Source organism: Melanotaenia boesemani, chromosome 11, assembly GCF_017639745.1.
Source record: "Melanotaenia boesemani isolate fMelBoe1 chromosome 11, fMelBoe1.pri, whole genome shotgun sequence".
NCBI classification, from domain to species: domain Eukaryota; kingdom Metazoa; phylum Chordata; class Actinopteri; order Atheriniformes; family Melanotaeniidae; genus Melanotaenia; species Melanotaenia boesemani.
The window spans coordinates 31942807-31968867 of NC_055692.1; the positions used below are offsets into that span (position 1 = coordinate 31942807).

General features: G+C 38.4%; 1 long non-coding RNA gene across 1 annotated transcript; it reads right to left on the minus strand.

Annotated features, from left to right (window-relative positions):
• Positions 1-19880: 19880 nt before the first annotated feature.
• On the minus strand, positions 19881-25644 carry LOC121648466. The gene is made up of 3 exons (XR_006011981.1): positions 25634-25644; positions 21471-21474; positions 19881-19962 (listed from the first exon to the last, which is right to left on the minus strand). It is a non-coding gene; the product is annotated as an uncharacterized LOC121648466 (long non-coding RNA).
• Positions 25645-26061: the final 417 nt, after the last annotated feature.

The window sequence follows — 26061 nt, forward strand, 5'->3', positions numbered from 1 at the left end:
TTTATATGGGTCCTAAGTTATTAGCCTCGGTTACACGGGCCATCATGGAAATGATGTGATGAATATGTATTACAAGCATCCACCTGACCATTTATAGCCACCATGTGGGCGTGGGAAGACGGTCCCTCACGTGCGCACGCTTTAGAGTTGATTCTGATTTATAAACTGAAACAGGTGTAGGACGTGCGTGTGCACTTTTAGAAATCTGAAAGTAGAAGTGTGCCGCAGACTCCACCTGTAGTTTGTTTTGCTACGCACAGTTTGATAAATGAGGTCCCTGACCACTATTTTTTGTTTGTTTTTTTTTTTTAGTTTTTCATAACTGCTGATTAGACTTCATAGAGATGACTTTCAGTGGGGGAAGTTTGCCAAACCTTTTATGTCTATCTCTGTCTTCTCTGCCAGTGTATTGGTCCTGTTTGCTCTTGGATGAATATTTAAATTTTGGCTTGTCTTTTGATTTTTCACCAAAATTAGAGTTGATGTGTTTGGAAATGGGGGGAAGGTGTGTGGATTTTGAGTGCTTCTCCACCGTGAACTTTCTCACCTCTGCTTTTGGCAGCTCATTTACTTCCTGCATTGTGTTTCTACATAGATATGAGTAAAGCCACCCATTTGGCTTTGCATATATAATGTAACTATATTCCCACTTGCGCTCCTGTAGTTTTTGTATCACATCATCTAGCTTGGAATTCACAATTTCAGTATCGTGATAAAGCATTTTCGTGTATTCCTCCTCCATCTTTGCTGTGTTGTTGTCCAGCTGATCTTTATATGGGTTTTCCCTGTTTTTACTGAGCAGTGAATCAGGGCACTTCATCTCTGAAATCCCCAGAAAGACGCTGATTTCCTGTGTTAGTTCTTTAATTATCTGTTCCAGCACATATATTTCACGTTTACTTTGTTCTAGCGCCTTCTCATGTTGCCCAATCAGCTCTTGGCGTTGTTCTACATCTTTCTCAAGCTGTTGCCTCTCACATTGAGCCTGGGACAAGGCATTCTGCTTCTGCGTTAGTTTTTTATCAAGTAAAGTTATTCTTTTATTCATTGTATCTTTTGTTTCCTCCAGGCTGGTCGCCAGCAGCTCCATCTGGTCCTTCATAAAAGAGTTTTCTGTTTCCATTGTGCCCAGCTCCACACCTTTTAAATTGATCTTGCTAATCAGATTTGCATTGACCTCCTTGCAATCACTGAGTTGAGTTTGAGTTTTGAAAACTTGATCCTGGAGGAGGTCAGTCTGATTCTTGAGAACTTTCAATTGGTGGGTGAGCAGTTGTTCATTGTTCTTGTTTCTGTTGATTTCCTCCCACAGATGGGCAATCTCTTGGTTTTTGGTTGATGTGATGGTTTTCAGTTTCGTTTCCATATCTCTAGTTCGAACATGAAAGCGGTTGAGCTCCTTTTCAAGCTCAGCAGTGATTTTGCGATGTTTCACAGCCTCTTCCATCTGATTTTTATTCTCTACACGTTTGGACTCTAATTCTCCCTTGATCTTGCCAAGGACCTGATTTTTCATTGAAAGGGACTCTGACAATTTCTCATTTTTATTTTTTTCTGTTTCTATTTCCTCCATTAAACTTTGTATTTGTTCTTTATGTGCTTTAACTTCTGCTTTGGATTTACCCAATTTATCCATTAGTTTATCCCATTGCCTTTGCAAGCTCTCTACTTTGTCTATCAACGGTGATAAAGTTTCCACCTTGTCAGACAAATCTCGTCGGCAAACTCTTTCATTTTTTAGAGCTTCTAGTGTCTCCCTATGACTGTTATGCTTAATCTGCAGTTGACCCAGCAGTTCCTGGATCCTTTTTTTATTTTGGTCATTTTCCCCTTTAACTTTTTCCAACTTACCTTGTAGTTCCAACAGCTTGAAGTCAGGTGTTTCTTTACCAAGTTTGGTCAAATTCTCCAGGTCTTTTTCTTTCTGCTCCCGCCACATCCTTTCAATGATATATTTGTTTTCGAGTTCCTTGTTTCTGTTTTGCAGAATGACAATCTCCTCTTGTAATTTCTTTTTTTCTGACTCTTGTTCACGTATGGATTTTTGCAACTGTTCTGTTTCATCTTTCCAAAGCGTATTTTTGCTTCGTTCCTCTTTCAGAAGAGCAAGCTTGCGCCCTTGTTTTACATTGTTTTCAACAAGAGCAGCTTTTTCAACTTTTAGTTTTCTATTTTCCTGCATGAGCCTTTTCTCATTTTCCTGTGACAACAGCTGTGGCTGAGTCTTAGGGATATTGGTAAAGCGAGACATTGTGTTAAAAACTGTATTGTAATATTTATTGGTTATGCAGCATTCAAAACAAGATCAACTTACAGCAGAAAGTGTGTTAAGATGAAGCCAAAGCCGAAAGATTTTCAAATATAAACTTTGATTAAGGTCCAGTAGGCTGCGGTGTGTTGATATCTCTAAGACGAAATTAAAGATATTTCTATCCCAGTGAAGCTTTTCTAGTGTCACCACGGTTACACCATGGCATCATAAAGACCAGCAACATGCTATGATTCTTTGAGGAGTGATGACATCAAGCCTTTGTGGCTTCACCATGGTTACATGGGATTCTCTTTCAGAATCTCAGTTTTTAAACATTGTTGTCATTCACTACCGCTGATTATTTTTTTAATTTAACTTAAAGAAGCCCTGCTGAACTTTGGCAGGTTTTCTCAGTGAGGGGCACCCTAACAAAGGCTAACCCTCTTCTTTGAGATCTCTTCAGCCAGTAAAAGTCGGTCCGATGTTGACTATTGTATTATCTATTGCGCTTTTCTTTTCTTTCATTCTTTTTTCACTTCCTCTGATAATGTCCTCTGGGGTCACCTTAATGAATCAGTCTTAGTGTGCAAGTTGCTAGTGTGCAAAACTCAGCTGCAACTTGAAGCAGCATCCCAGAAGAAAAAGTTGTAAAGTGTAGTTTCTCAGCATTTGGATGTTGCTCGGCAACAGTAGTTCCAAGAATGTACATAGTACACGTAACTGTGCCATCAAAACTTGTCATCCATATTTTAAGGGTCAGGAAATTAAATAGTGTTATTTTAAGATCCCATATTATGCAAAAATTATTTTCTAAAAGTTGAAAGGGCCTGAAGGGGTTAAAATGGACTGGAGGAAGATCCAGGCCATCTTATACTGGCCCAGACCTAAAAACATTAAAGCACTTCAACGGTTTCTAGGATTCTCCAACTTTTATAGAAATTTCATCCAGAACTACAGCACACTGGCAGAACCACTGATTTCCATGCTCCGACACAAACCCCAGACTCTCACCTGGACTCCTGAGGCTGAAACCGCATCCCAACTCCTACAACTAGCCTTCACCACTCCATCCTTCCCACGTCACCCGAATCCAGATCTCCCCTTCTGCATTGAAGTGGATGCCTCCACCACAGGCGTTGGGGCAGTCCTGTCACAGTAGTCCGCACAACCGTCTCGCTTCCACCCGTGTCGCTTCTTCTCTAAAAACCTAAGCCCAGGAGAACAGAACTATGATGTGGGTAATCGAAAGATCCTAGCCATAAAGCTAGCATTAGAGGAATGGCAGCACTGGTTGGAGGGAGCACAGCACCCTTTTCAGGTCCTCACTGACCATAAGAACCTGGCCTACCTCCGTGAGGCTCAACGTCTAAACCCTCGACAGGCCAGGTGGGCTCTCTTTTTTATCTGCTTTAACTTTTCCATTCAGAACTGCCAGGCAGATGCCCTATCCAGAATACATGACAAGACTGAGAATCCTGAGTAACCTGAAACCATTCTGCCCTCACATGTGAGATGGGGGCCATCCAGTGGACCCTGAAGGAACAAATCCAGGAGGCCCTGGATGAACATCCCGCACCTCCTGAAACTCCCCCAGGCTGCATCTTTGTTCCTCCAGAATACACTCTTAGAAATAAGGGTTCCACAAGGGTTCTCCATGAAGGGCAGAAGTTCTACCCAAAACCATTTGCATCTGAAAATCCCCTTTTAATGAAAGGGTTCTTCAAGGGTTCTCTGTAAGAAGAACGGTTTGTATAGAAACCCCTTTAATGCAGAGAACCCTTCTTTGGGAGAAAAAGTTCATCAAGGCCTGGTGAAAGTATGAGTGTTAGGAGATTATCACCCTCAAATATTCATGTTTTTAAAAGTATTTTTAACGCATGTGTCTGGAATGCTCTCATCAATTCATTTTACTGATTCTAACAAAGTCTGAAATTTCATGTCTTGTCATAGACCAGTTAAATGTATTGCATTTAGCAAAACAGCGTTCCAAAACTGGCTTTTAGACCCCAATCACCCTGATAGGCAACTGTGCTGACCAGTCAGGTGAAGAGTTAAACCATGAGGCTGACTTCCGGCACCATTTTTGCAATAGCGCCAGTCAATGGGTGTGTCCCAATTCAGGGTCTGCACACTTCGAAGTGCGGATCCGTCGGCCACATACGGCATCGCGGTGCGCGAAGTACTGTCCCAATTCACAGAATTTGAAGGACCCTCCGAATCCACCCTTCGAATCCGCACTTCGTTTGGCCTCAAACGAAGGCTGCTGGTGATGCATCCTTCACGGCCTCTTTTCTCCCACAATTCATTGCGCACAGGACGGTGGCGAATCAGCAACCTCAGAAGAGTCGTATTAAGTTTAAATAAAGTTTTATTTTAAAAAAAGTACGTTTTTCTTTAACTACACTTTAGTATATACGTTACAAAATCAAGTACATTTAAAGCATGTTTGTTAAATGCTGACATTAAAATTCGGTAATATTTGATATTCAATGACTTTTAAGGGGTTAATGAAGTGTGTACCGGCTGGAAAACAACAGAGCCTCAAACCGTGTTTTTTTTTTTACTGTCGGTGTTGCCTCTCCGTGTTCAGCGTCTACTGACGTTTCCTACAAGTAATTTCAGAGGTTTAAATGATTCGAAGTCCTGTGTTGTTGCTATGGGAAATTCTTCTAGACTAGGTAGGCTGTTCCATTTCACGAATGTTAAGCAGACTTCGAAGTGTGTAGACTACGGAGGACACTCTGTAGCCTACGTAGTCTGTGCACTTCGAAGTGTGCAGATCCTGAATTGGGACACAGCTAATAAGTAGCAGCAGTGTAGATGACACGGGAATGCAGAATGAAGCTTGCCCTGGAGGACAGAATTTTAGGGGATTGCTTCTGCCAGTTAGCCTGCAATTTAGCTGCTCTCATAGCCCAGATTTTATTTGAACATAAACGTTTTAGTATAAATTAATTTACATTTTAAGTTTCGTATAAAAAAAACTGTCATTACTAAATCAAATAAGTTTCTAATAATTTTCTGCATCATGCAGTGTAATAATAATGATTAGCAAACAGCAACATGTCAGAGAGGGCGGGGCTACTTTTAAAACTCAACATATCTGGACCTCAAAGGCTCATGGGAAATGCAGATTCAACTGAAATGTAACCATTTGTGATTGCTGTGCTATAAATCTGAGTTGTGTTCTTTAATTCCTGTGCTATGTTAAAAATGTTAGAAAGTTCTACCCTGTTTGAATTTTAAAGTTGGTACCATGAGTGAAACAGACAGTAAAAGAAAAGAAACAACCATCAACCTTTTTTTTTCTATATTATGTCAAGGATAAAGAGACTGACATATTTTCACATATCTAGCTCTGTAGCTAGCAGTTCTATATACCCTTAAACTGTTGCAAAGATGCATCTAGACCATGTTATCATTAAAAGGTGTATGACAAAGTTCAGTGAAAGAGCTTAACAGTTAGTGTAAATTTAATTTAAGACAGTTCAAACAACTAGAGAGTATAAAGAAAGTTAGATATGTGAACTAATGGGTTTGGGTAAAGTATAATGGCTGTCCATTTTTGATAACTTGACATGTTTAGTTTCAGCATTTATATAAACTAGAATGGTTTAAGGCAACAGGTTTCCACACAAATTTTTAGTAAACTCAACTAATCTGGGATTAGAGTGTGCTGACACTTTTCAGGAGGTCAGTCAAGGCAAGCATCATTTTCCTGAATGAGTTCTTCAGCGTGGCTGCCGATTGGTTGTCATAAAAATGGTTTTAGAAATCATCCACATGATCAGCCATCTTCAACCATGTATGTGCCTTTTGTTTGCATGAATTTGATATTAATAGAGATGGAATTTTCACCATAGATTTTTGCAGTTGATCACCTTGTTAGAGAACTGCATGCTGTGCAGTTAGTATTTAAACATTTAACAGTTGTACACTTGAATTAAAAATTGTAGAGAAATACTAATTATGTTCACCCGTAAAGGTCATTGTACATTTTAAGTCTGTTCTGACATCATTCAACAAGTAAAATATATCCCTAACTTTTTGTGTAGTGTATGCCTCACTAATTATTCCAATGGGATCCAAGCTCCAATCCACTAAACCTTCAACATACAGGCACCCAGTTCAATTACATCAGGGTAAGACAGGTGTACCACTGAGCCCTCTCACATCCAAAGGAATATATTAAATTAAATGATCAATTTAACCAATAGGGGTAAAAAAAAAGAACCATTAAATTAGGTTTAAAAAAAAAAGTCAAATAATCAAATGTAGGGTCTCTTGGCTACAAAAAACTATATTCAAAGGTTTGTCTGTCTAATGTAAGATGAATTTTGTATGGGATTAGGCTGAGGGGCATTTTTGTGATGAGAATCTATTTTGATATGATTTTTGGCACGTGGGCCCTCGGAGCTGGCTGCCCGGTTAGTTGCCCTGTGGGAGCTGAGTGTTGGCTTCCATATTGACAAAACAGGTATCACATGTTAGTGGTGATTACTATTCACTCATGTGATCACCTGTGTAGGAATATGGATTAAGAGGTGGGCTAAGTGTGACGAAACCTGAAACCTCAGAGAACTTATTTTACCAAGCATGACTAGCTAAGGATTTTCATAGGGAAAGGTAGAATATCTTAATATTGGCAAAAGTATCTTTATAAAACTAATCTTTAAGCTTACTGTGTTTTCTAGTAGTTCTTCTAGTTTTCTGTTGCTATTTTTAAGCGTAATGTTCACTTTTTTGGTTTGACTGGTTGTAAAGCATGTGGCAAAACTTTATCACCCAATTCTGGTTTTCACCTTGTTAGTTGACTTCAAAACTCGGTACCACCAATAATACAGTTATTTATGGAATAACATCATTAACATAGCACCACCCAATGGAGGGCAGGTCAAACTGGCATCACAGGTTGGAAGAAATTGAATAAAATGTCTATTATTCAGTGTAAGTAGTCAAGAATTACATTTTATTGTAAATAAGTGTAACACAGAACCATTGAAATTTTTTGTAAATGAAAAGTGAACTGCAAGACCACAGAAGGGTCAACATAATGAACTCAACCAACGTTTCCAAACACATGTTGTCTGTGATCATTGGCAGAGATAAAGTCCTGGCAGTTTTTCCTGTCCAAGGCATCAACTCTTTCTTGATGTAAGTGACAAACTGCCACATTGTTAAGGCGTTTCAGCCTCATGCAGTTGCGAGCCAGGTCTTTAACCTCCTCAGTACACTGAAACTCATCTTAACCTTAGCAGACGATGTTGGAACAATCAAGGACAGCCTCACAAGGACCTACACCTGATCACCTGACCTCAGACTTCAGGCAGCATGCTTCTCAGGATGTCTGGTGTTTGAACTTTAAAAGCTGTGATACAGATTATCATCACTCTAACATTTGTCACAGTGCTTCATGTTATGACTAACATATGTTCACCCTCCTCCAGTTTCTTTTCCTCCATCTTCTCCAGCTTCTACTACTCTCCCTCCTCCAGCCTCTTCTTCTCCATCAGTGTTGTTTTCGTCGATGACAAATTTATTTCGTTGACGAACCCTTTTTTTCATGACGATAACGAGACTGACGACGAAAACATGACGAGATGTTTGTGAGATTTCGTTGACGAGACGAAAATGTTCAAGGGCTGAATGTCCGACGTTAAAAATGCACAACATTTCTGTCTATTGTGAGCGCAATCTGTCAGTCAGCAATGCTGCTGCACCTTGGCCGCACCCACCACCAGTCGTACGGAGCACACACAGACAAGCAGTTTATTCATTCATAAATGAATCATGGCAGCAGCATCGACAAAGGGGTTTGGTGGATGGAAGCGACAAAATGATATATGAACATATTTTAGTTATGATCCAGCATATTTTCACTGGTAGACCAGGTCAAGTTGAGCATGGGTTCCTCATCCATTGCTCAAATTTTGGGCATGTGTATGTTCAGGGTGGAGTATTGCACTTCACAAAATTCTCAGAAATAAGGCCACAGTTGCTCTTTGGTTTTTTGGAGTAATTGATTCCACAGTTAGCACTTTATATGTGCAATACATAACCCTGAGTTAGGCCTGTCACGATAACAAATTTAGCTGTACGATAAATTTTCTCAGAAATTATCGCGATAAACGATAATATTGCGCAGAGCGCTAATGTGTCATTTTGAGACCATTCTCAACTAATATAGTGACATATGCCGTAATAATGCAAGTACACATTTTCAAAGGTCAATAAACTAAATAAATAAAAGCGCCTTTTTCACTGTTGCATCTTCAAATAAACTCCAGACAAGTAGACAAGCATGCCGGTTTTAATGACGAACCAAACTTCAGCACTTTACATCGAACAAAAACCCGTGTTCTTCTTCTGCTCTTCAAAATCTACTGCTTGTGAAACAAAGTCATTCTGCCCTCTGTTGGCCTTATAAGTAACTACAACCCAGCAGTTAGCTGGGATACCACATTCACATACGCCGGGACACCGGCCCAAAAGTTATGCGGCCCACTGGGAATCCTCCCAAACCTCTCGATTAGCCGGCATTGCTCTTAATGTGTATTTTGTCATATACGGTAGTATATAGGCTGATTCTATTTGCGTAATGTGCCTGCGGATTACAGGGGTTATTACGGTAGACCAGGAAGTGGGGGCATTGTACTGACGTCGTAAGCTAGAATGTGTGTGTTCTGCTTACATGTGGGAAGCAGCGAAACAATAAAAGAGGAGATGCTTGCATCTATTATTTACATATTTCAGCATGAGAATCTGAGGTTTAGCGCGAGAGCGTGAGAAGCCACTTAAATACGCAAGTCTCACGGCCATTGCGTGTTGGCAGCCGTGCAAAACAAATGCGGCTTACCGGCTCGTGCTGCAACATGCTGCAGTCAAGTGTGACACTAGAGAGATCACTCCGCAAGAAACCAGAGCGTTTAGTCGAAATACTCCATAGTGAAACCTATTGTCATACACAGTCTATGGTAAAGGGGGGACGAAAAAAAATTATCGCGGCCGGCAAACTTATCGTGCTCTTATTTTCTTATCGTTCAATTAATTGACTTATTGCTTATCGCGACAGGCCTACCCTGAGTAGATCAGAAAGTATTTGCTGTTGGCTGGGAAACCTTCTAAGTCTAAAACCATTCCTTTTAATTTAGTAATTATTGATGAAAATAACCAAACAACAAGCTCACAATGTGTTGCTATATGTTGAACTTATAGAGCTGCTATTTTCTTGTGGGACATTTTTGTAAGATGAAGTAGGGCATCAGTTCATGAAAAATGGCTAAATATAGAAATAAAAGGTTTCTGCCCAACAGCAGTAAAGTACAGCATGGCAGCATTGCATCCCTGTTGATGGGAAAGTCTCGGCTAAAGCTGTCAGTCTATTAAAGGATCTGGTTATTATGCAAAAGCATTAAGGTTAACTTGTTTTATGAATTGCAATACTTGTTGATAATAACCTGTCAACCTTGATTCCACTTTTTAATATGTATTATTGACCTAAATTAATTTGTTAAAAGACTAATACTTTTTTATATTTGACAAAATTAGACTAAAACCGTTTTCAGTTTCCGTCGACTAAACTGAGACTAAAACTACCAAACTTAGACATGACTAAAATGTGACTAAAACTAAGATGCCTGCCAAAAACAACACTGTTCTCCATCTCCTCCAGCTTCTCCTACTCTCCCTCCTCCAGCGTTTCCTCCTGCATCTACTTCTGCATCTCTACTGTGTGTCACCTGACAAAAATATATTGGTGCATGACATGAACAGTGGGACAATTTGGGGTGCAACAATCTTCAATTTTGATGATACGGTTATAGAGGAAAAACTTAGTTTCACAATTATCATTAGTTTGGATGTATAAAAATCCCATATATATTGTATTTTTCCCTTTTTAGTAATAATAATAATAATAATACATTTTATTTATCAGCATTTCTATTAAAAGAATACACTTTACAAGATGGGTATTAAGCATTTCTTTGAGTAACTGACACTTTGACTTTTAAAGAAGTCTCGTATGTCCACTTGTTTTTTTTAGACATCCTGGCTGCACACAATTACTAAACACACATACGCACACACGCACATACACACATGGACACAGCTTCAAACATTACTGTAAATGAAACTTCTGATATTAGTATCCTTCCAGCTGACATGACCCGCATAACAAACGCCCAACTTACAGCAGCATATAACAAGGACTCCTGACTGCAGACTAGTTTACCAGTCTGCAAGCAAGGTGGAGTGACATCGGGGACTAATCACACAAGAAATGGCAGAGCCAATGGAGGAGCTTGTGGGCGGTCTAAACTCAGGGAAACAGGCTTCAGCTTGAGCGGCCATTTTCTGCTTCGTTTTAGTGCTTGACCTGTCTCTATATACATAGCGAAACATAGTTTTTGACTTCTTTTTTGACTCTTCTTTTTATGTCACCATTGCCAGAGATTATTTTCATTGACCTGACGAGGACATCTTGGGGTGTCTGGCTTGTCTGTCTGTAACACTGGTTAATCCACAGGCCTATGCTCATGCTATGCTTATGGATCAACATAACTTCTCCTCAAAGAGTATGCTCTCCTTACCTACCACTGTCTAAAGATTTTTGAATAAAAAGAGAGATTTGAGTGCAGTCGATTGCTTTTAATCCCCACTATTTTGATAGACACGATATACAATGTGTATGTTATTCAATAGTTGTGCCTGATATGTTGCATCAGTTTTTTCTATAACCATTAAAAGACAAGAGGGTTATCGGTGAAATCCTCATAGAAGATGTCTATGTGGGTTGTAAATAAAACCATTTGAAAATAAAAGGGTTCTCAGTGGAACTCTCTGTGTGGGATCTGGATGAAACCCTTGGGATATGAAGGGTTCTAGCTATAATCCCCAGTAAGGGTTATTGGTGGAACCACCACATCATTGCAGGGTTCAGCGTAGAACCTGTCATAAGGGGTTCTGGGCATAACCTTCTACTTATGTTTCTTGGTGTAACCCTTTATGATAGGTTCTAGTCAGAACCCTCTCAAAAGGTTTCCAGTTAAACCCTTACAAAGGGTTCTAACAGGCACCAATAAGGGTTCTCCTACGAGGACAAGCCAAAGAACTTTATATATGGTTATAGGCAGCACTTTTTTTTCTAAGAGTGTACCGACTTCCGCTCGTGGAGACAATCCACTCAGTCCCAGGCACGGGGCATCCTGGCTCCACAGCAGCTACAGCCCCGCTACTGGTTGCCAGGAATATCTGCCCAGGTGCGCAGATTCTTTGCCGAGTGTGCCGCCTGTGCCAAGGCTAAGAGTCCCTGACACCTACTCTACCAGAGGGGGGACTTGGATCCCTACCTGTTCCCCAACAGCCCTGGTCTCACTTGAGGGTTGACTTTGTGACCAATCTTCCCACATCCCAAGGTAATACTTGTATAATGGTGGTGGTGGATAGATTTTCAAAGGCCTGCAAATTAATCCCTTTCCCAAGCATCCCCACAGCTGCAGAAACTGCCAGGGGAATATTTGAACATATCTTTCACAACTTCGGCCATCCGGAGGACAGTGTGTCAGACCGGGTTCCTCAGTTAATCTCTCCGTTCTGGAGATCCTTCTTCCAACTGCTTGGAGTGACCTTGAATCTCTCCTCCGGATAACGCCCCCAGACCAATGGGCAGGCTGAGCGTAAGATCCAAGAGGTCAATTGGTTTTACTGGACTTTCTGCCATGAACATCCCACCTCCTGGTGTCAGTTTCTCCCTGAGCGGAATACACTCAAAACTCCCTACGCCAGGCTTCCACCGAGCTCACCCCGTTTGAGTGTGTTCTGGGACACCAACCTCCTCTCTTACCCTGGAACAGGAAAAGCGCCAACATGCCAACAATGAATGGTTTCAACATAGTGAACGGTTGTGGACACAGGCTCACCAGCATCTATAATGTACCATCCGATGCTACACCCAGCAGGTTGACCATCGCAGATCCCAAGAACCCCACTACGCAGTGGGGGACCAGGTGTGGTTGTCCACCAGGGACATCTGTTCCCACAACGCTTGCCACAAGTTAAATCCCCATTATATCGGACCCTTTCGCATCAGTGCACAGATTAATCCAGTCACATATCGTTTAGACCTACCGGTGTCATACCAGATTCATCCTGTCTTCCACACATCCCTTGTAAAACCTTACCACCCTCCTCTTTCTGCTGCTTCCACAGAGTCTGGTCTGGTCCCTCCTCCGCCTATGCCTCCTCCTCCGTTGGACACAGAGGATGGGTCCATGTACGCTGTCCGGGGCATCCTGGACTCCAGGCGGTGCCATGCGGGGTTGATTGGACACGCTCCAGCTGCATCTACACTTGGCTGCAAAGGGAGGCTAAGTTTAAAGGATGGAGCCAAACCTAAGGGATGAATTCAGAGAGGCAGAAATAAAAGTTTTTTGTACTCAGAGAGAGGGAAAGACTTGGCAATCAGCTTTCCTCCTGTAAGCCCAGTGGATAAGTTTATGCTGTCAAGCTTCTCAGTACTGCAAAGGTTAGTTTTAACTAGTTGGCAATGGTTTACCCAACAGCTTAACAGGCCCCTACTTCATTGCCAATTTGTTTTACCCTTTATTGTCCTCCTGCCAATTAGTGAAGTATATAATACAGAATTGTGTAAAACATAGAAAAAGGATAAAAACAAATAAAATAGAAATAAAGCACGATAACAAAGAAGCATTCCATTTAAAAAAAAAAAAAATCAAGGCAATTTACTCAGGCATAACCAGCAGTTTGGATTTTAAAGTGGCAACAATTTACACAAGACATTTCATAATTATTAATAAATTTTTATTGACCATTTTAAAAATCTTAAAGATTCTGTCATATTTGTGCCACCATATTTACTGCAGTGTCTATGAATGGACAAACTACTCTTTGTTTGGTAGGAGGACTGTTAGAGAGTGTAACACCTTAGAAGCCGCATAGAAGAAGACGGTACACATGTACACAATTTTCAAGTAGTTGTTGTAGTTGTGAGTTCCATTCACAACTGTTCTTGGCAAATAAAGCAATTTCTTTGCCCATATTTACCACTAGATAACAGTGATTCTAAACCACTGTACCTTTAAGTGTCCATGGTTTGATGTAATGAATTAAATGTGTTCCTTGTGCAATTTGCAAGACGTAAAGTTAAAAGTTATATAGTCTGTTTTACTCTACTCTCTTTCCTAGAGGGACAAATACCAGTTCCAGGTTCTGGGAGATGACATTTATGCTCTTGTCACTGTGTTTGAATTGTAACTAAATTGACATGTGCTGCACCGCGTTAAATTGATTAAAATATGAATATACTCACCCCTAGTAGTATCCTTATGGTCACAGAGGTGGTCCCAGGTGTGCCAACAGAGGTGAACCACTGTGGGCCCTTGAGCAAGGCCCTTAATACGTCCTAACTGCTCCCCAGGTGCCAAAACACTGCAGCCCATTGCTCTGTAGTACATCTAAAGATGTTGTTGTTAAAGATGCACTGCATAACTTTCTGCCCTTATAACTCTGTATTCCTGACTTGTCTGATGGCACAGTGGCATTTATTATGTGCATTTCTGTTGCCATCACAGCCCAGCAAGGTCCAATGCTGACATACAGTGCATGATGTTGCAGCCGAGTTTCGCTTTACGCACTGATTCACCGTGTAGTGGGACATGTACGCCACCCAAAAATGATCACAAATCCATCCTGGCCACCCTACTAAACATTTTCTGGTTGCATAAAGCCCAAGCAAGGTTGGTTTCTTTAGCTTAATATGAGACTTTCTAGTCAATCTAAGGGATTTACCTGATGAAAACAAAGGGAAAATCCATGAAAATATGCATAAGCTCACTGGAAAGAATACAACAGCTTCTAAAGATTTGTGATATTAATACTGGAGTCTAACTGGACAGCCATTTTGTTTATTTTAAGAACAGAAAATATGAGTTTATGTATTTTTAAATAAAAAAAAAAGATAAATGGCACTGTTGGAAATGTGATTACTGAACAGTATTTTAACCAAAACATATTTATAGGTCACTGCGGCAGCTGATAACTGGCTCTCAGACTTCCTGTCTTAACCTAATTTCTCCCAGTTAACTGGTATCTTGTGCACCACTTGCCTATTGCAGATTGTCTCCAGAACCTCATTAGCACAAAATATTTCTGTCAGACATTGGTAGTTATTCAAAACCCCATAAGCCTCAATCTTTCTGTCTGTATTTATACTACATGGCATACTTTCTGCACACTGGGACAGGGGGGATAAAGTGCAGGCTAGGTGCGCTTTACTTGTCTTTACTCAGATTTGCTCATCCCTTACAGACTCCTGTTATTGCCTCCATTCTACACAGAACATTAAACTGGAAGACATCATGTCTGGTCTGCAATTATTATCGGACAGCTAATATTAATTAGCAGGGGACTCATAAAAATTAGTACTAATATGTCACTCTAACATCACTCTCAGGTTCTTTAAGGCTCACATACAACCACAGGAAAATTCTTGCATGCATGCATACCGACGTCTGTTTATTTGTAAGCTTGCAAACCACACGACTTAAACACACACATAGAGATTTGTGTTGCCTGTACATACTGTTGGTTCACCCTGGGGTTTTATTGAATTGTGCAATATTTATATTGTCTCATAAAAATCCACAATATAGTACAACTGTTGTGATGGAGAAATATTTCATTAAATGTGCCGAACTGACTGTAGGCCTGTATACCATGTGCATATCAGTTCTTGTAAGAACAGTGACGTGCATAAAACTCTTCAGAGTTGTCATTTTGCATAGCTTAACCTTAGCTCAATAATTCAGGGACAGTATCTTTCCATAAAACTGGGTGCACAGTGCAACATTTGTTTGCTGTGGATTTGTTTATGTAATTTTTAAATGTTGCCTTTACTAAATTAATTCCTCCAGATTCAAGCCAAATGCATTTAAACTTTAATTTTAAAGACAAGAAGTTTGTATGTTAAAGTGGTTGTAAGGCTGTAAATAAAGTCTCTTTAATGTTCCAAGCCACTGACAATTACAGGCTACTTGATAATATTTCTATTTCTTTAGTGACCACAGAGCTGTGACAGTTGAGTCATTATGAGTTAATGTTGATGATGACATTGAAATTCATATTAAGCTGTCGTTTTCAGTAAGGTGGTCCTATCTGTGTTACTCTGCCAACTTCTGTCTCATACGCCTTTATCCAACAGTTTAGACGGAGTGTTGGCTGGACAAACACTTCCACACTGTGGACCCTGTAGGTAGTACAGTTTAGATCACCAAACTAAACATTTAGGATCCCCTTGTTAGGTTTGAAGAGTCTGAATTCATTGAAGAGACTTAGATTGCACTTTATTTAAAAGGTAACCTACAAAAGACAAATACCGCACTGCATTTATCATGTTTTGTAAATTGCGAAGCAGAAAACGTTGATATTGAGTCTATCTGTAGTTAACCACTTCATACATCATGCTGATGTAGATTCTCAGTTATCCCGGTCAAGGTTATCCTAAGAGCTTGAATCAAAGGCAACTGGATTTCTTTTTGCCTCTTTATATATTTTGATGAGATGCTAAACCTTTTCAGGAGACAAAAAGATGTCCAGTTGCATTTGATTCAAGCTCTTAGGAACTTACTTCTTGTTGTAATTGTTATGAATATATAGCAGAGTGTTGGTCCAACACAAAGTGGTCTCTATTTAAGATACTATCATGCAAAGATTTTCTTTGTATACCTTAACCAGAATAAAGTACAGTACAGAGTAAGCAATAAAAACTGAACTATGTGGTTTATGGTTGTGTTAGTCACATTATGTACACAATCACACTTACATCGTAAACTTTAGATTTCACTGCATTTTGGACATGGGGGTGTTTCCCTGTCTTTAATCAAGAACATGACTGTTTGATTTGAGAGCAAGATTTCTTGTTTTCACACTCAAATATCATATTGCTCTCTCTCAAATCTCCTGTGGTTCTGCTTGTTCTCTTTCCCTCACACTCAAACACATTCTCTGCTCTCTGAAAACTTCTGCTATTGGATATTTTTTCCTCTCGAGTTGCTGAATGAGCTGTCTGTCAAACATCCTCCAACCAATAGAATACGAGATAAATGATGACGGAGCAGATCATCACCACCTTCTTCAGGGTTCGCTTGTTTTACTTGACACAGTGACTCCAGACTAGTTAACTTTTTTTTCATTGTTTTACCACCAAAGTTTGCTATTATAATAGTTTTATGCTTTTTCTATTTACTGTTAAAAGTAGACACTTATTTGTCAGTAATATTATAAAACTAAAATCAATACATTTAGCATCAGAGACTGCTGAGTTTCGGCCGGGGGTCCTGCAGGAAATTACACCTCCTCTGATTTACCGCAGTTAAATCCTACAGATCTGCGGCGGGAGTCTTTCAAATCTTTTCCAAACATGGATGGCTCCAGTCAGAGGCTTAATATACGTATTTCATTTTAATTGTACTACCAGAATCTGTTTTCATGCTATTTTCATTTCAAGGATGAATAATTTAGTGGGAATTTATTTTTGAATTGTTATTGATAGAAGCTCAGAGAGAAGGACTGGTTTTAAGCTTAAGGTTAGTTAATGGTAACTATAGCTTACTTATCCATACTCAAGACATAGTTTAATCACATAAATGCTTTACATTCAGTATTAGCAGTGATTCTGTTGCTCATCAGTGCAGTAGCATGCTCTGTTTACAAACCATGAGCAAACACCAAACACTGTGTGTACTAGTTGCTTTTCTTAGCTCTCGACCACTACAGTGACCCACATTACCTTCTTTTATCAATATCACAGTCATATACAACACAATAAAAATAATATTTTAGACTTTGTTGAGTTGTTTTATTTGTCAATCCTCATTTATGACTCAGTCCACTTCAGTTTTCACTTGTGAAGGCTGCTTCTGTAGGAAAATTACACAGGTTTTGAGAAAGAAGCATTTAATGGTTTAAATGGTCACAATATTTGCCTCAAGATAAATCTCATGGGCTTCTTTTGCTGCCGACTTATATTATTAATGTCACTTTACACCTGTAGAACGGCTCCATCCAAGCGGCTGCCAGACATCTGACGACTTTGTTGAATGCCCACCTGCCAACCCTCAGTGAGCAGCAACAAACGGGAGGCAACACCTCAGCAGCAGCATCAGCACAAGCCAGGGTTCAGCTTGAAATGTCAAGGTGTTTTACTCCTGGTATAAACAGAAATAATTACTTCCTTTAACTTTAGATGCCAAATAATTTTGAATTAGTAATGAGCCATTTGCATAAATCTTGGAATTTAGAAAGTTAGTTGTAATGTAATTTGATTGAGATCATTTATACATTTTAAATTTGGAAGCAATGGCTGTTTAAATTCCACATAATCAACATTTTATCAGGTAAATTCTTTATAAAACTTTATCAGTACTTGATGAACTGAATTTGTTGTCCATTTTCTATTTTAGAAAAGAATAAGACTTTAAAACAAATGTAAATTATTTATTCTAATTTCTAGGACCGCATTTATATAATTTTATATATAATATTAATTTAGGATCATTTTTATTTGCATTAGGGTATAGCATCTAAATGTACTCATATGTTCTATAACCATGGCTGTACGATGTATGTTATGTATTAAATTTTAAAATATGCGTTGTGTTTTGTACAGATTTCAAGACTCCTAACATGTCAGTTTTCAAAACTTTACAGTTTTGAACCTGTGTTTTAAGTGCTCGTCTATTCACTGCTTTTCTTGTTTAGGTGGATCACGACAGCGTAAACTCTGTTATTCTCCCAGAAGCAGAAGGTTATAATGGTGGCATTTTAAAAACTGCTGCTGGAGGATGAAGAAACAATTCACATAATTCCTCTTCAGGACCAACTAGATACATCTCCTCTTCCAACAGATGCATCTGAATTTTAGAAGATGCCAAAAGCAGCCTGTATTGTCTGCAGATCCAGCATGCTAGTGCGACAGTGGATGGATGGATGATCTAACCAGATTTATCTGTCTTTAGAAAATAGACATTAATTTAGCATTGTTCTGGTCTTAGATATTAGAATGACATTGGAACCTGAAAATAAACATCCATTGATCCACTTTCTACACACATTTAGCCCAGTGAATGGACTGAATGGGTGTACCACTAGACAAGAGGCCTTAGATTATTTTTTTGTTTTGTTACTTTTAGCACCTGAACAAAAAAGGCTTTAAGGTTTTGTTAATTTTGTTCGTTCCTACCACATGTTTAACACCATTAATATTCTGTTAGATGTATATTTGGTGTCAAAGACATGTCAAAAATGTTCATACTAGAAAAAAATCCTGCTTTGTTCAACACATTGACTAAAAGAAGCAAATTGTAAATTCAATCTTTTACTTGTGGACAGATACTGTTGTACCCTGCTTACAATCGAGGTATAAATGTGCAGAAAGGTCAGTGCCATCATTTTATAACTATATTTTACTTTCACGTCTGGAACGCCACCCATTGTGGAGAATATTCGTAAATCACCTGAAAGGGGGATGAACATTTTTAAATTGTTTTTCAAATATACCAGTCTGTATTCAGGGTGTTCAAGTTGCTGTGTACATTATTCTGTTTCAAACAAATATTTATAGCATTTTCAAATCACTTATGAATTGGGTTTTAATATTTTTTGCATGAGTCATATTTTGCACTTTTGGGAGAAACATGATGATCTGTTTGTTTTTTTTTGTTTGTTTGTTTTTTTGTTGTTGTTTGTTTTTTTCAGCTTAGACTTCATTCAAAGGCAGGTTTGATTGAAACTGCTATTCTTCTGTTTATTCCCCTTTTTTAAGAATGAATGATGTTATGCAAGCAGTAGCTGATGGAGTATCGTGTCAGAACTTGTTTGACAGAGGTCTTGTCCTGCTGATGCTGATGCTGGCATCAGTGTGGTAGCCCTCCATAAAGAATTTCTAACAAGTACTTTGACATAATTGCTGATGTAATTATGGGCTATGTAATAATATAATGTATCTTTCTTATCAGGAAATTCAACATCATGTGAAGTCTGGAGTTTGAAATAAACTTTGAAATGTAATGAAAAATTAAAATAATGTTTTTTCTTTTATGTTTAAGGTAGCAGGCATTGAGACACACTTCTTTGTGAAGGGAAGCTCTGGCTGCCTCACCCAAATATTCCCTGCCTGATAAAGGCCATTTCAAATATGTATCTTAAGAGCACATATTTTTTCTGGTATTTAGATTTGATTAAATTTGGTAACAACTAAAAACAATATTAATCATGTTTGTTATGTTTACTCATAACATTTCAAATCAAGTGACAAACTAAAACAGTAAATTTAACTATGTGTTTTTATTAAAGGGCACCCTAAAATATGTTTTTTGACCTGCGAACAACACATTATTACTTAAAACCACATATTGTTGATAAAAATTTTTTTTTGTTTGTTTGTTTTTTCATTTATTTTAAAAACTGGATTTTTTGGCTAGAAAATGGCTCATGACACCCTCACCATCCACACAGTCACAATGCAAGAGTTGTCGGCTTTCCTCACACACATTAAGATATTTGGTTGTAAATATTGAACATGTTTAATATTTCCGATTATTGGCCATGACCCGTTTTGGAGCCGATTGTCAGGATAAATCCACTCGTAACACAACTCAGACTTAATGATAATTGTATAGGAAACTTTTAGAAGACTCTAGATAGGGAAGAGGCAAAATCGGGACAAAAACAGCCCGATAATCTTTGTATGTACCAGGCCCAAGTTAACATTTTTCGCTCTGAAAATGAAGTTTTTGGGGATTCTTTGTCAAGGATGATTATTTCATGTCATGTAAAATGTTGGCATGTTAACACAAATGTAGGCACATGAGACTTTTGTAAACCAGAGTGTGCTCTGGTAGTTTCACCACTTCTTATGTTTTATTGAAAACCTGCTATGTTTTGTGCTGTGGACTAAATGACTGTTACCAGTTCTGCTGTGAAACTATGCTGAATGTTTAATGTAAATTATAGCATTTTTAAAGATAACAAATCAAAACTGGGGTACTTCTTAAACTAATAAATGATATAGAAAGCTCTTTTTCTTATTTTACTCTGTAAACATACTCTTCTATATATATATATATATATATGAACAGTCTTGCCACAACTACAGAAGGCAGTCAGCAGAGTGGATAATTAAAGTCCTGCTTTTTGCTGGAAGGATTTTCCACATATCCCTAATTCAGTCTCACATGTCCAAAGTGAAGAGTTTTAAGAAAATTAGCATTATAATAAGTTATGTGCTCAAACCTCTGGGTCTTAAGTCGGTACATTAGGTGACTTGATCATCATTGTAAATTGAATTATAAATCTCATTTTAATTTTTCTGTAGCCTTTATGACCATACAGATCCACAAAGTCAGATGAAACAAACCCACCAACAAAAGCATAATCTATCCTCTGTTGTTTTTATTAAGATGTTGTCGGGAGAAACGGGATAGAGATAAAGGGTGGTGTTATAACCCAGGGACAAGCCATTGAATTTTCATGATCTTTTGATGTTTGCCAGGTTCCCGCTCAAAGCAAACTGATGAATGAGTGCAGTCTCAGAAGCTAATCTAAGCTTCATGCAGGCTCAAAAGGATCTGTCTTTAGTTTTTCCTTTAAAATATTTGTATTATCTTTTCATGCTGATTATGCTGACAGTTCTTGCTTCAAAGACATGTAATTAAGTCAAGTTCCTAGTAAGCAGCAACAGATGTTTGTTAGATCCTAATTTACAAAAGATAATTATACAAAAATTCCTCGTGCTCAAACTGGGAACCTATGTTAGGAAACATGAGACATTTTCACATAGGATTGTCCAAAAATTATTTTTCTTGTTCCTGCTTCAGCTAGATTTCTGGCTATTACCAATTATCTCTGCGACCACGGATGCTGGATCCCAAAATTTTTCCTGTTGATTCCATACCATTAGTTTAGGGTACTTTTTCGTTGATATTTAAACTATTATTATACCGGGTATTATACCGATACCCGTACACCATTGTACTGTATGCATTCATATCTGAGTTTCAAGGACAATTTGAACTATGAATAAGGCTCGGTCCCATTTCTCTTTTTTAACCCTACCCCTCACTTTTCTTTAGCCCTGGTCCCTTAAATTGAAGTAGTAAGGGGGTAGAGGTGAAAACATTCCCCTAAGAAGTGCAGAAATTACCCCACTTTACATTATCAGAAGTCGCAGCCAGTCGCTACGTCAGACGAATCTATGACAGCGAAACTGATAACAACAAACAAAGATGTCATCCACAGCTGTTAAATCCTTCAGTAATCGTTTCAGTTGCCTGGGCTGTGGCCATATTTTTATGTTTGTCTTCAATAAGATGAATAAACATCTGGTATAACATTAAAACACAAAGTTGTTTTATAATGTTATAATATCCACTCAGAGGGCTATGTTGACAAATGTTAACGATATTAGCAAACTAGCTAATGTTAAAGAACGTTATTTATTAGCAGCTGAGTTAGTGGTTTGACAACCGCCCTGTGATGAATGGGGCCGTAAACAAATGACCAGAAGATGACACACAATTTTTAAATAATTTTCACATCCTTTGTGAGGCAGAATATATTATACATTAGTGGGGTCCTTATTTCTTCTGTCACTATCTTTGAACATAGATACTTGAGAGAAATGCTGATGAACATAATAATAAAATAAATCAATTAGTAAATGTAATTATTTTTAGAATTGGACTACAAATTAATATAAGATTATACATTTTTTTATTTAATATAATTGAATACATTGAATAATAGTAACATGATTAAACATAATCCTCAAGAGCCTGTTTTAAACAAGTAAAATGTTAAAATGAAACATCATCAACTAATACCAGCATTATACAGAGTGATGTAAGTGCCTATGGACCAGTCTCATTGATGTCACAATGTTCATTTACGCCGCCACGTTGGGTGGCAAAAAGCTAGCTGGGACCCGCTCCCGCTGTAATGACTAATAACGGTTTCTCATCAGGGATGGCGTTTGCGGACTTCACACTTTCCAAATCAGATCAACACTTTTGTGATTAGACAGCGATATTTTGAAAAAAACATGCACCAGTTGGTGCTCAAAATCTGTAAGATTTTTATGAGTTTAAAAAAAAACTCCAAAACATCCAACTGACAGAGACACTGTTGACTGTTTTGTTTGAGACCACAAAGTAAAATACATGTCCAACTTTTCATTAACAATGAAAACTGTCATCACCGTGGTGATCCAACGGTGGAGGTTGAATTTGTTGAATATCTAACCAGTTTAACTGTGGTTGCATTTACACTGTGAGAAACTTTGAGAATGTTTTGTTCATTTGCTACTTCACATAAAAGATGACTTAGGTTTGCTTAACTTATTTGTCCTCCCGTTTAAATATGAGTATTTTTGTATTTCTTGAATGAACAAGAATATCTGTTCAAGAATTAAACGAAAGACCATTTTTGAAATCAAGGGAAGACAAAATTAGCCTCAGTTGCATGTCCGTTAGCAACAGACTAACGTGCAGTGTAGCTGTAAACCTGAGACCCGTAGCAGTATGCCTGCTGTGTTTATCTTTTTGCCACCTATGAATGTCACCGGCATGCAAGTCACAATATCAGTGACAAAACGTGAGAATGGTACATAGAAAATGCACACATTACATCACTGTGGCTTTGTCCACCATTTTGGGGAACCCTAATGTTTCCAGCGACACTCAGGTTTTTCACTTGTGGTGGCTGGGTGCTATATCACATATACTTCATGTATCCCAAGAAGTTTTTACGTGGGATATATAAAATGTCTATATCTCGAACGTTGAGTACAAACTGACATGGCAACATTTAAAGCGTCTACATGTGATTTTCTTTTTAGTTTAGCTCACTCCCTTGCCCATCCAGAAAACTGTCCTGCACACATGGGTGTTGTTTCAGCGGGACAGGAAAGAAGCATGGAGTATGCAGCTAGCTGGCTAAGCAAGCTAGTTAACGACAGGTAAGAGATGAAAGCTGCATGCCACACGTCTATTTTAATGATGACAATGACAAGGAGACTGATTGTTCCCGGGCTTTTTTCCAGTGTAATCATTGTGTTAGGCCTTTCAGTTTTCTCTCAAATTGCCTTAGAGTACAGAGTAATCCCACTCATGGCTCCATTTACTTTCATTACAATTTTCTTCCAGCTTTTCGCTTCAACTCAGCTGGAGTATTTTTAACTTGCCATAAAAACTACAGTGAAGACAGTGAAATGACAATTACATCTGTGACCCTTCAGAGGCTCACGGTTCAAGAATGTTTTTCTGACATGCCTTTTTGTTAGCAAAGAGCATCAAGCCCTAAATCAATGGAGAACTCTGACTATCTCAACAGACAGAGAAAATCTCTGTTGTCATAGCAACGACAGCCAACAGACCCTGTCATCATAGCAATGACAACCAACAAGCATCATTGTCTGTAACAATAGAATTATTTATGATTTATTATTTATGTGCTTATAGTCACAGCGCAGGGGAGGGTACGAGTAAGGGGTTATATGGGGTGGAGGCTGGAGTAGGTGGAGGGTGGGGGAGGGGGGTTGATGGCGCCCTGGTTCCCGGGGTGTGCGGCTGGAACACCGGGGTGGGGTTGCCTCTGTGTCCCAAGACCGCGGGGGGCTCTGGCTAAGGCTCTCCTCTGGGGCTGGGGTCATCTTCGTGGTGGGGTAGCTTGGGTTCGTGCTCCGGGGCTGCTGCTGATAGCCCAGGTCTCTGGGCTGCCCTGGTCTGCCTCTAGCCTCCGTAGAGGCGTGGTCGCGTTTGCATGAGCTCACTCACCACTCTTCATCACTGATCACTCCTCATTCCTCATCCTCTGCATGCTGACACAGTCACTGAGTTGTATCTAAGAGATACTTTTTCTTTTTTTTCTGTGAGTGTGTATGTGGCTGGTGTTGTGATACATTTGTGACATGTCTTTTTGATTTGGTTATTATTTAAGAAATAAATAATAATAAATTAATTAATTAATTAATTAATCAGAGTATCAAGAGGAGCCTTATACCAATAAGCCTCCCCTTGGCAAAGCAAATTTGTTCATCACGATACAGCAGCCAGATTATTTTGCTTGCTTTGATGCTGGACAGGACAGGTAAAAGAAATAAATGAATAAAAGATTTATGATTTATATTTTCATTGGTTTATCATTTAGATTGATGTCTATAATGTTGTGATTGGTTTATTATTTAGTGTATTGTGATTGTTATTGTAGTAGGTTGAAAAATGGCTCTGTTGAGTTTGGTTGAAACAAACCTAATGTGTTAAATTTAAAGTGTCCAAATGTAAAAGCAAACAGAAAAAAAAGCCATCATGTGGTTTGCATGTCAGGATGGTGCCTGTGATTCATCATCTGAGAAGAGAAAAACTGATTTGACAAGTTAAATGGAAAAATGCAGAAATGAAGAAAACAGGCTCAGAAATGGGCAAAAAGCAAGACAGTAAAGATTCTAAACTTCATTTGATCAATAAATGTCAGTAAATTAAAGAGACGAAATGATGCTGTAGTAGTAGTTGTTGTCAGGTTGCTGTTTGTGACGTTGGTCAGAGCTGTTTCTCTTCTTATCCACCTGTGATCTCTTCCACATCAGCTGATCACAGATTTAAACATCTACTGATTACATAATTGTTTATATAAATTACACATTTCCTGGTTCAAACATCACCCATATTAGTTTATTTTCCGCTTTTTTTCTGTTGATTGAATGATTAAAAATGTCTTGTAGTACTTCAACTTGACCACTTGAAGGCAGTGTTTCACCCTTCGTGCATCAGTGTGTCACTGGAAACGTCTTTAAACTAACAAAATACAACTCAGTGAGGAGATGAGACAGAAATGATCAACTATTTCTTTACTGAAGAAAATATTTGTAAAGCTAAAGTGAAATAAACATATTAGCTAACTAGAGGGATGGACTGGCTATCAGGTACATCCGTTATTTTTTTACACTTTTATCTATTGAGAAAAGAGAGAAAAGGAGCTGAGAAACTGAATGATTTAAACAAAGAAACAAAACCAAAAGAATAATTCAGGATAACTCAATGTTATAGTTCCGGTATTTATTTTTCCTTGTGTGTAATGCTATTATAATCCACTAAAGATGCTTCTATTGATGAGTATATTGCATTAACTTGTATTTATTTTTCATCACTAAATATAATTTGTAAATGTTTTCAGTGATGTGTTCACAGTCTCACTTTCCTACAAAATTTTGGTATATATGTCTCTGCTGCTTCCTAAAATAAAGCTTTGATTTAAAAATAAGTATATAAATAAGAAGAACATAATTAATGCACATTATTGATCAATATTTACAGAAAATCGTGAGGTAAATAGTCAATGTTGGAACTTTGTTTGGATATTTGTTTTGAAAATGTTTGGAACTTTTTAGGGCTTCCTGGACCTCGTGACGGCGAGTGTTGTAACTCTCTCTTACTGGAATCATAGGCTACCATAATCAGTGTTGGAAAAGTTCAGTTTCTACATGAACTAGTTCAAAGTTCAATTCACACATTTTAAAATGAACTAGTTCAGTTCATAATTCAAATTTTTTAACTACGTTTTTTAACTTAGTCGTGAACTTAAGACAGACAGACAACTTTATTTATCCCCGAAGGGAAATAAATAAGTAAGTCTTTGGACTTATTTGTCCAAAGAAAAGTTCTAGAACTTGGGTCTTAAAAGTGCACTATTCAGGCCTAAAGAAGAAGTAAAAAATAAAACAAAAAAATACATGTAAGACC